The sequence below is a fragment of the Leptidea sinapis genome, chromosome 40 (assembly GCF_905404315.1).
Source record: "Leptidea sinapis chromosome 40, ilLepSina1.1, whole genome shotgun sequence".
Lineage (NCBI taxonomy): Eukaryota > Metazoa > Arthropoda > Insecta > Lepidoptera > Pieridae > Leptidea > Leptidea sinapis.
This window is the reverse complement of record NC_066304.1, coordinates 3,096,031-3,108,715: the sequence shown is the minus strand read 5'-3', so window position 1 is coordinate 3,108,715 and position 12,685 is coordinate 3,096,031. Positions and strand designations below refer to the sequence as shown.

Sequence of the window (12,685 nt, the reverse complement as noted above, 5' to 3'; positions counted from 1 at the left end):
GTCTGCCGATTCTAATTAAGATGGTATATTCATTAAAATGATTTATTTCAAAATTCGTTTTAATTCCATTTGGTCTGTGTAAAGCTTCAATTAACCACTGTATTAGCACGTGCGTAGGAAAACATATTAAATTATTAAAATTGCAAAATCAGTTATGGCTAAATATTAGACCGATGTACCTGAGATTCCAAGGCAAGATGTCTGCAGCTGGGGGTCCCCCGCTAATCCTCTAGGAACTCCTGGTGCTAAGGCGCGTGTTACTTCCTCGCGGCGTGTGTTACATCGGTGTTCTCGGGAACATAATGCGAGGCGATTAGGTCGTTGATCACTCATGAAGCCTCAATTTACAATTATAATATAATTACTATGCGTATATTGCGTGCGAACTGTGTTGCTCGGTGAAAATTTGGTTATATTCGGCGCAAGAGACAACTGTCATTAGATTAGCCTCGCAGATGACAAAGCGTCTGATGTCTATGGTATCTCTCTGTGTTTTTTATTTCTACAGGAAATCGCCTGCTCTATAATTTGACATAACAAAATTACAAGAAAAGAGAATAGATAATTCAAACAAATTCAAACCCACATGCACACACTCACTAACACACACACACACAGTTTTCAGACTTGTATTCATTGTGCGATAATTGTAAAATTCAATTTCTCAACCATTAAAAATGTATAAGTATGTAATCTTTGAAATAAACGAAATTTAATTTAATATAATTTAATTTTAATAATTCCGGTGCATCCACCCACTTTTGAATAGGCGATGTTAAATAAATTTGGATCATATTAATCGAAATTAATAAACAAGAAAGCGATAATAAACACTTACTAACTACTTCTGCTAATAACTAGATACTAACTTACATTAAAAAGGCTGACTTTATATCACAAAACTGTTGCTTAATAGCGTCGTAAAACAATGACGTGTCCATTCACAATAAAATGATAGAAGACCGAAGTCTTTAATCAAGATATGGACATCTGATTGTTACTTATGGGGCATAAGTTGGTTCCCAAGGCAATCAATCGAATAATAAAAATATTGAAGAACTCTGAGAACTTATAGAAACTTATGTTTACGCCAGACTAACATACAAAAGTGATAATGAAATAGTTTGTCAAATCACAGCGCTTATGTTATTCGTAATTTTTTATTAGTTTCAATACGGGCAAGTTTTCAGTAATATACAGGGTGTAAAACAACTATATCCTAAAGGTGGAGTGTTGCAATTCGACCATGATTCTGAATATATTGGCACTGATAATTTACAAAATAAAAAAAATTGTGTTACGGATTATTTTTATTTTATTAGAATAAAAATACAATGCAATCAATTTTTAAATCATAACTATCTAATTATCTTTATTAATAGTCCCTAAAATTATAAGAGACCAACATATAATAATGTATTTCGGCGCAAGAACTGACAGCAGGTACTGTACACTCCATTACAATGCTTCATACAACAGTCTACATTTTTTTTTATGGAATAGGAGGACAAACGAGCGTACGGGTCACCTGTTGTTAAGTGATCACCGCCGCCCACAATCTCTTGCAACACCAGAGGAATCACAGGAGCGTTGCCGGCCTTTAAGGCCTACATAAATTTTTGACTATATTTTGCAACTACAGAACTTTAAGCCAAAATGCCAATAGCTATGATTCAGATATAGGGAGCTGTACGAGACCCCTTCCGTATTCGGAGGTTTTTTTGGTTACACCCGGTAAACTTTAAAAAATTCTGTTAGCTTTGTTCAACTCTCAGGTTGTGGCTTCATCTGCAGGATCTACTTGACAGTTGGTAACCTGCTCAACCCCAATATTTGCATATTAGGAAATTGTCTTGAGATGTCGCTCTTGTAAATCTAAATAATATGTTATGTTTTTAAAGTGATAACCCTCACTTCTAGGATTAATACACAAATAAAATTTGAAAAACAAAATTTGATTAACGATGCGGGATTCGAACCCACGACTTCCGGCGTTCAGTGCCGGTGCTCTAATCAACTGAGCTAACCGTTCGAGTACCGCTTCAATATAAAATTCTGCTTGCTTTGTTCAACTCTCAGGTTGTGGCTTCATCTAATTACTTTGCTTCAAATTTTTCTTACGTCAAATGTCAATAAAAGAAATTTTTTTGAGATTCCAAAAGTGCACGACTCGTTGTGAATTTATTAAATAACTTGTAAGATGCAAAAAAAATATAAAAAATAAATGAAAATGAAAAGTAAGAAACAATTTAATTTCAAACTTCGTTCAAATTTTTCCGCGAATATTATATATTTTATACGAATTCAAGACCCTCTAGCGAGTGAAGTTAATTACCAACAGAAACAATAGGATACTAGTACTAGTATTACCGGCGGTCACCAGACACAATTTAGTATAGTATTAAAGCTCTGTTTAGGAATAAAATATAGGTAACACACGGCTGCTCAAAGAACAAAACCTAGTTACCTGTAATAAAATATTAATAATGTCACTTGCTTTTATTTAATTCACCATAATTTGAACTCTTCGATTGGTTGACATTGCGTAGTAGTAGTCTTTGGTAGCCCTCTCATACAGTAAAAATTACAAAACTATCCGTTCCTTGTTTACACCGGGCATTATTTTTAAGCAACAAAGAACCAAAGTGAATAATTAACATAAATTATTAATTTAATTTAATTTTGAAACCAAACAAAGACCTTTATATTGTGCTTTTCTCTGTCGTGAGAAGTAATAATAAAACAAACTCAACGCCAGCACACAAAATAGAACCCTTAAAATGAAATATTTTATAAAACAACACGTAATCAGCCCATACGAAACCGCCCACGATAGTTAATATTACCTACGTCACTTTGACGTCAGGGCTCGGCAATATGAAAGCCGAATGCAAGCAGGATGTTATCGACCGATACCATTACAATCTATGGTATACACTTCAAATCATTGAAAATGTTTCCAATACATCGTTCGTTCCAATTACCGATATTACAATAAGATTAAACTTCAGATGTTACAGTTCAGACAATGCGCTGTTCATTTATCTAAAAGCATGCCGATCCCGATGTGGTTTTATAATTCATTGCTGGATTTCTCGGCTATTCTTCTATACTGTGACAGGTGCTCCGGGAAAATCAGAAGTATTATTGTACCTACAGTGATAAGTTGATTGTTAGTCTAGCTTTTAAACTTTTGCTTTTAATATTCGTATCGTGTTTATTGTAGATAAGTATACTTTAGATAAAGATATTTCTTCGTCGTCGTCGTACACTTTGATTTGATAATAACTGTGGTGTCCAATAATTAATGTTTCATGTACTCCTTAAATATTTGATGACGTAGTACATAGAACCGTTGATGCTTACCACTGTTCCTCTGGTTTGATCCTCCCTCCACGAAACAATGTGTTTTCGGGTCAAATTCATAGGTACGTTTACTCGACTCTTGATAGGTCGTCAATGCTCTTGTGATTCCTCTGGTGTAACAGGAGAGTATGGACCGCGGTGGAGTATGGGACCCATACGTTCATTAGTATTCTTCTTCCATAAAAGAGTTCATAGAAGAGCTATATACAAAGGAGCAGATAATTTTTAAGGATATTTTCTTCAGTTTGGATGTCTTTTTTGATTAAAACCTAAATAATATGATATTGACTGTGTGTTTTCGACGTCCAGATAGTTCACATATTACTGTTATTATTATTAGTTACAAATGATTTCAAAATAGTTTAAGATGAGTTTGACGCTGTAAAATTTTTAACCGGCTCGAAGGACCAAAATGGTCACGATGGGTAATCTTAAAGATCATATTTGTGGACTGTATGAATTAGGTTGAAGGGTCTCCTTGTAACACTAATTAGCATAATGTAGTAAAATTCCAGCGACTAACCTTGATATCTTCTGCAGGCCCCGCCAGGACGTCCCTCAAATTATCTCATCACAGACACAGCTTATTTGCAATTCCGACCAAATTCTAAAGATCTCAATTTTTGAAGGCGTGGGGTCTACACACTACATGGTGCCTCCGCGAATGACATCACAATCCAAGTTAGCTCTTTCATTATATGCAATGAAGCTCATTAGCTCAACCACTTAGATACCACCATTTTAATCATAAAATAATCAATCCAGTTTTACGCTTGTAAGCAATATTATTGTAGCTTAATTAAATGTTTGTGCCCAGTTTGAATGTTTGTAGATGAAAATTTCTTGATTGCGGATTAATGACAAAGATTCAGATGATAAAAATTGTTTTCAGTTGCGGAGAGTAATATTTTGTTTATTTGATGAATTATCAAATTCAAATTCAAATATTTTTATTCAAAATAGGATGTGAAATCACTTATTGAAAGTCAAAAAACTACCACCCATTCCAAAATCCCTCAGGCCTGAGGGAAATGGGCGCAACAAACTCAGCGGGCTTTTTTTTTCATCCAAAATATATTTTACAATTAAAGTAACATTTACAAAGTAACAAAGTAATATTGTACAATTAAACTTATTATTTAATAGCCTGAGGGCGGTCGCCCCATTCCCAATCTGTGATATCATTAAGAAAGTCATTTATGTTATCGTAACCTTTACCACACAAACGTTTTTTAACAATTCTTTTGAATAACGTAATACTTTTGTTTTGAACATTTTCTGGGATCTTGTTGCAAAAGCATATACATCGCCCCATAAAAGACTTACTAACTCGACTTAGCCGAGTAGTAGGCATCATCAGTTTATGTCTGTTCCTGGTGTTAACATTATGGTTATGACAGTTTCTGGCAAATTCACTTATGTGTCTATGAACATACATTACATTATCAAGAATATATTGAGAAGCAACAGTCAAGATGTTAATTTCTTTGAATTTTGCTCTCAATGATTCTCTAGGACCTAGGTTATAAATAGCGCGAATAACCCTCTTCTGCAGCACAAATATTGTATTAATATCGGCAGCGTTGCCCCATAGCAATATACCATAGGACATAATGCTATGGAAATAACTGAAGTATACTAATTCCTTCTAATATAAAAGTAAACGGAACATGTGATCAGCCTAGCGAAACTCTTTGAGAAAAAAGCGATTAACTCGATTGTATGAAACGTGCAGTCATTGATAGATTGACAGATGAAGACTAATCTTGTAAAAAACAGAGATAACCAAAATCCACTACGAATTATGCAAAGCTAAGTTTGAAAGCAAACAGTTGCTTTCAAATTTCGATTATATTCGTAGCCGGATTACAATTCGTCGCCCTATCGTAATTACTATTTCTATCTTATGTCAAATCTCACTTCACGTTTCATACTAAACTAAATTTCAATATTTACTTAGGTAGTCTCGTCTCTTATTACGTAGTATTTTTTCTTTGTAGTATTCTTTGCGCGTGACTAGATTGGCAGTCATTGAAAGGGCTCATCGAATAATCTATATATCAGAATCAAGTACCAGAAATAATAGCTTCACTCATACAAGGGATTACGAAGGAATTTACAATGTTCGTATGTAATGTATGTTAATCTCTAGGAAATCTAGTTTAGATTTTCAAGCTAATCGGTTAAGTCCTCTCTTGTGGAGAGCTCAGCGATTGATAACTGTGAATACTGCTTCTCTCATTGACTAGGTATTTATACATGTATAAGAGGACTTCTGTTTCATACTTATGTCTCAGCAAGCTATCATTACATTCAAAATTATGGATTTATATTACTTAGTTTTAAAACGTTTTCAGTTTTACAATAGTTGAGAAAGTAACTTCCATAGTTATTAGTAAAGAAGAAGATAATAGGGAAGTAGAAAAATGTATCTAAATAATATATCAGTTATCCTCTAACAGTCACTTATATGTTGTAAAATATTTGATAATATATTTTTTGATTATTGCATATATAAATTTAAAATTACAATATTTTATTGTTTCATGCTTTTTCTAGCGTCATTTTTAAGAAGTTTGGTTTTAGTTTTGAACTTAGTAAAATTCTCGCAGCGAATGATTTTCGCAGAACGAAAACGATTATCTGGAGAAAAATATTTATAGTCGTAAGAATTTCTTTAACAATGAATAATAATACTATAATGTTAACTTTTTTGCATGCTATTTAAATGAGCCGAGCCGAAGACAAGGTATTTATTTAAGATCTATAATGTATACTGTATTCGACGCAATAAATAAATTTCATTTAATTTTAGCTTATAGTTAGTGGTCATACCATATCCTTACTTTTTGGTATTATGCAACTGCACACTATAAAAGTTGCTCCAACGACAGCTGTCTAACTAAACAGTCCACTGTCAAACAGACGGACAGATATCAGAATCTTTGTGCAAATGTCCCCTTGATTACCATTTGGGTACTAAACCCTATAAAACTATCTAAAAAAGATATTAGGCTGATTAATATAACGAGAATTCTTGGTCCAGCATTGACGAGTCAACATCTCCTGAAGATGTCTCTTGAAGAGACAAATATGTGTTAAAGTGATTTAAAGAAACTGAATTGTGAATATAAAGTATATAATCCGTAATTCTTTTTTTATGAGAGAATAATGTGAAGCTGGATTTGTGATGTTTTAGTGAAGTTTGCAAACTGTGACCAAAACTAATTAAAAGCACCGCGTTTTTGTTTGCCATCGTAGCGCACGCGGTGCATTCGTCACTCATAAGTCGTAACCTGAACGTGCACAGGGGGCAGGATGTGAACCACATGGCCTGCCGGCACGGGCGTTACTTCAAGATATCATAATATGGACATTCCACCACAATATACTAAAGATAACACAAAAAACTGTTAGAGATCCCATGTTTGATGCGTTTGTGCCACACTAACTCATATATGATATATTATAAGTATAGATATAGCATAAGCATAACCAAAATAAAATCTATAGTAAATTTATATTACAATATCCAGTACAAAGCAAATATACACAAATCAATTCTTTGTTTAGGGAATAAGAGCGTACGGGTGACCTAGTGTTTAGTGATCACCGCCACCCACATTCTGCAACACCAGAGGAATCACAGGAGCATTGCCGGCCCGTAAGAAAGGTGTACACGCTTTTATTGAAGGTACCTATGTCGTATGTTATAAAAAACGGTTGTTTGTTGGAAATTGTTGCAATTTTTTTGCTAGTAGACCCATAATAATTCACTCACTTTTTTTAAACTGTCATGTTGGCCTATAAAACATCAATTTATTTATGTAAGTTATCTTTAAGTAGCCATAGTTTAACATATCTTTTAAATTTATTTTTGTCATATTAAAATAATTTTAGAAAAGGTATATCCATATATTGATAACCACATGAAAAATCTGTACTCAATGTTATATGTTAGGTTATCAGAAGCACGTGTGTAAGGCAATTTCATACGAACGAACTTAGTAACCCGTCTCTTTATTTTGGAAATATTAAAAGCGTTATTGGAGTTTTACATCATACAACTTTACTTTAAACATTATTAAAACGAGATAGGTATGTTTTATACTAGTTTTTAAACATGCCGATAATATTTTATGACTTTTTATTGTTTGCTTTTTATTCAATAGGTTTTTTTTTCGATTTGTGTCTATTTGTGGCTATTGTTACTTGTGTAAAACACATAATATAGTCATGCAATGTTTCTAAACATATAATTAGAATCTATCTATATTATAAATAAACTCTAGAGGCGACGTGTGTTTCTTGAAACTAAAGAAAATTGAACCCAAAAATACAGATTAAAAAAAATCTCCATCTGTTTTGTCTGTTTTTAACCCTTAATTAGGCGCATTAAGGAAATCACACAAGTAGTCGCATGGGTAACATCTGACCCCAAAGCTATAAATAAAAATGGAGTAGAAGGAACTCATACAATAAAATATATAAATAATGAAATGGTTTATAGAAATCATAATAAAAAAAATAAGAGTCACGCGATAGAAGGAGAGGCAACTTCTAAATAATAAAAATGTAGGTTAATAGCGCTGTGCAATCTGAATTTCATCTTATTGTTTGGCCGCAAGAGTCTCTATTTCTTTAATTGATTTTTCGGAGTGAGACTTCTGTACTTGTACTATTTCATATTCGTCTATACTAGATTTTTTTTGAGGGAGATTAAATACTTATTACTGACATTGTTCTCCGATTGAACACAAAAATACAAATTAAAAAAAATTATCCGTGTGTATGTCTCTTTTTTAAACACGCTGATCTGTTGAACTTCGCGACAGACTTACACGATTCTTCAAAGACTTCAGCGTAGCCTGGAGTAACGTTTAGGCTGTAAAATCGTTGCACGGAGCAAAAGTTGTTTTTGTTTTGGTTTACATACAAAATCTATTCTATAAAATACTTATTTACAGATGCATCCCTCAATTGATATTCTAAAATATAATTCTACTTAATTTCATTACTTAGTAACTAATGTTCTTACATTTTATTATCCAATTTCAATTATTTAGATACCAATTTACCGACATTCTGTAATATTTATATTTCTATGACAACTTGTTATTCATTATTATTAGTACCATCTTATGTATACCCATGACCACAAATAAATGATAAAATGAAATGAATTTTCCTATAACCGATTGTGCTGCCTTTGTCGACTGGAGCTTATTATACCCGAACGAGCGACACATAGCCGAGTGTGACAGCTTTGTCTTATTCAATCCCATCAAACCCACAACTTCGTCCGCATTAAAAGTCTATATAGATCTCCCCCGGGAACTTTTAAAAAAGATGTCACATTACGTGTTAAACATGTGAAACGTATCAATGAATATCTTAAGCAAAAATGGACAAAAAAAATAAGAAAAAATCGATTACTCACTGTAATAATTGGCCTCTAATAAGATGGACCTTGTCAAGCAGACAGACAGTCAGACCTATGATTTTAGATAATTTTAATCGGACTTACAGAATGTGAAACTAAAATTACCGTTGCGTAAAATTTTCTTATATTCCTTATAATTTTGAATTCGGTCGGAAACGTTATCGATGCTGTGGTAAGGATAATTTAATGCAGCTGCTGGATAATTTAATGATATTTTAAATGAAAGATCTTTGATTTAAAAAATGATCCACAATTCGTTATGACCCGGAGAACAATGAAAACTATATTGATATTGATGCATACCACCGTGTCTCGTCATCAAATTCCTCACGGTAGTTTGAGACGCGCTAAAACTTATTTTGATTTGTCAACGTGTACGATAATGTGTGTGTGATGTTTAATATTAAAAATACTAAAAACTAAAATTTAGGACTTGTCAATCCAAATCGGTTACAGTAAAATTATATTCGCTTTCCTTTTCCATCTTGATGTATCTCCGTTTGATTTGTTCTTTTCTCTCGCTCTCTTTGATCGTCTTAAGCTAGTATACTGTAAGTCTATGATATTATATGTATACTCTTTTATCAAAACTCTTCATAACGTTGAATCTCAAAAAAAAAGTTTTGGTTGAAGTTCAACGAATGGGCGACTAATTGTGAACATAGCCTTAGAATATTTCAGCGTAGACTTGCCCTAAAAAGACCCTCAACCTAAGAAGTTTGTAATTGCGCAGCTGCATTGCTAATTTTAAACCAGTATGCAAATCTGCACTTTTGCACTTTTAATGGCTTCCTTACGTGTTTTATGGTCAACATGGACTCATGGGGATAAACATTTGCAAGAGATTATTAAAGTTGTTTACATTTCATATTTATGTTCTCTCGATGTTATTAGATTAACTCATTACTGAAAATTTATTTTATCTGCTACGGCGTTTCTCATCACTACCACATCAGTTTTTATACGTCCAATATGGGACATAGGCTTCTCCTTCTATTCATTACTTTTGAAAGTGGGAGAGTCACGCTGCTGTCTTATGACGTCAGCACAATCGGGCCAGACTCGTCCGGGTTACTTACCACACTCGCACAGAATACCGGCGTGAAGTAGCGGCCTAGTGCCGCTATGTTTCGCATAGGTTAGTGTCGAGGACCGGAGGCCATTCCCCCCCGTCCTTTCCCCCCCCCCCAACAAAATATGAGAGCGGTCCTATTACCCCAGGAGGGTACCGGCTCTTGTAGAGCCGGAGAATCCCTCCCCGAGCATTCGCGCTCGGGCTGCCCCTCGTATTCTGGGGAGGGCACAGTACCGCGTATGTCACAGGACAAACAGGGCAGCAACACCACGGCACCCCGCTCCACGCTTAATGTGGACTTTTGTAACATCCGGGGAATTCACTCCAACTTAAACGCCGTCCACCACCACCTTGAGACGGCGCAGCTGGCCTTGTGTTTCCTTACGGAGACGCAGATATCTCGACCTAGCGATACGTCATATTTAACGTACTCCGGGTACAAAATTGAGCATAATTTCATGCCTCATGCCGGGGTATGTGTGAACGTTAGGGAGGATATCTGCTGTCGCCGTCTCGGCAATTTTGAGGGTAGGGGCCTGTCTACTCTCTGGCTCCGCGTAGATTTAGAGGACCGCGTCCGCATCTATGCGTGTGTCTACAGGTCCCATAGTGGTAACGCAGAAACGGATCACCTCATGGGCTGCGTTCAAGCGGCATTTGATGACGTGCTTGCTCAGATCCCCTCCGCTGAAATCGTAGTCTTGGGTGATTTCAACGGGCACAATGCCGAATGGCTTGGATCACGTACCACAGACTACGCAGGGCGATCTGTGCATAATTTTGCATTGGCGTATGGTCTGTCCCAATTGGTTGAGTCGCCGACGCGGCTCCCGGATGTGGATAGCCACATGCCGTCCTTATTGGATCTTCTGCTGACATCCCGATGGTTACCAGGTCTCTGTCGACGCCCCTCTCGGAACGTCCGACCATTGCCTGGTCAGGAGTGTAGTGCCTATCCGACGCCAACGTCGCAAACCACCAGCGACCCGCCGCGTTTGGCATTACAAGTCAGCAGATTGGGATAGGATGCGTTCCTTTTTTGCATCCTACCCTTGGGGCAGGGTTTGTTTCCTTTCGGATGATCCTAGTGCCTGCGCCGTTGCAGTAGCCGATGTGATACTGCAGGGCATGGATATTTTTATACCAAGCTCTGTAGTACCGATCGGTGGCAGATCACAGCCCTGGTTCGATGCGTCAGTTAAAGCAGCATCTGACTGCAAAAAACAGGCGTATCGAACTTGGGTTGCGGCGCTGGGCTCAAAGGATCTGAACTGCAAAGTTCTGAAGAGGAAATATAACCGTGCCTCCAGATTTTTTAAGCGGCAAATCGCCCGTGCGAAATCGAAGCACGTCGTCAAAATTGGCGAGCAGCTTTCCAGTTACCCGACCGGAACACGCAACTTCTGGTCGTTGTCGAAAGCTGCTCTTGGTAACTTCAACCAGCCGTCCATGCCGCCGTTGCACATGAGGAATGACACCCTGGCCCATACGGCAAAAGAGAAAGCCGATCTCCTGTGCACTCTTTTTTCCTCCAACTCGACTCTTGACGACAACGGAAAAACACCGCCGAAAAACATCCCGCGGTGTCAGAGCTCCATGCCTGAAGTACAGTTCCGACAGAAAACTGTTAGGCGAGCTCTGTTTTCGTTGGACGTCAGGAAGTCGAGCGGGCCGGATGGCATTTCTCCAATCGTGCTTAGAACGTGTGCCCCTGAGTTGACGCCGGTGCTAACGCGTTTATTCCGGCACTCTTATTCAAAAGGCGTAGTCCCTGATTCATGGAAGTCAGCCCTTGTCCATCCGATCCCAAAAAAAGGAGACACTTCGAATCCGGCAAACTACAGGCCTATTGCTATTACCTCCCTACTCTCCAAACTTATGGAGAGCATAATTAACCGCCAGCTCTTGGTATACCTTGAGGGTCACCAGTTGATCAACGACCGGCAGTACGGCTTTCGCCATGGTCGGTCGACTGGCGATCTTCTGGTATACCTAACACACAGATGGGCGGCGGCTATTGAAAGCAAGGGGGAAGGCCTGGCAGTTGGTCTGGATATAGCGAAGGCCTTTGATCGTGTATGGCACAAGGCGCTCCTCGCAAAACTTCCATCATTTGGGCTTCCCGAGAGCTTATGCAAGTGGACCTCCAGCTTCCTCACTGGGCGCAGCATACAGGTCGTTATCGACGGTTATTGCTCGAATCCCAAGCCCGTGAACGCTGGAGTGCCCCAAGGCTGTGTGCTATCTCCCACGCTGTTTCTTCTGCATATCAATGATATGTTGGACACCGCCAACATGCATTGCTATGCAGACGACAGCACTGGTGATGCCGTATACACGGGCCATGCAGGTCTCTCTCGGGAAAACGTCGACCAGTGCCGGGTGAAACTTGTGTCTTCTATCGAGTCCTCTCTCGAGAAGGTCGCGGAATGGGGTAAGTTGAACCTTGTCCAATTTAACCCCCAGAAGACTCAAGTTTGCGCGTTTACCACTAAAATAACCCTATTTGCCGTATCACCGCTCTTCGAGAACACTTCCCTTAAAGCCTCGCCTAGTATCGGAATACTGGGTCTCGAAATCTTGAGCAATTGCCAATTCCGTGGCCATCTGGAGGGCAAAGCCAAACTGGCTTCAAAGAAACTGGGCGTCATAAATAGAGCACGGCAATACTTCAAGCCGGCCCACATTCTAGCGCTCTACAAAGCGCAGGTCCGGCCTCACATGGAGTATTGCTGTCATCTCTGGTCTGGCGCACCCCAGTATCAGCTCGATCCATTTGACCGCGTGCAACGCAGAGCAGC

At 37.7% G+C, this 12,685-nt stretch overlaps 1 protein-coding gene across 1 annotated transcript in view; it reads left to right on the top strand.

The window, feature by feature from the left end:
• The window catches only part of LOC126976344 (myocyte-specific enhancer factor 2), a 200,830-nt gene that overhangs the window by 57,006 nt on the left and 131,139 nt on the right, over positions 1–12,685 (top strand). The window lies entirely within an intron of this gene.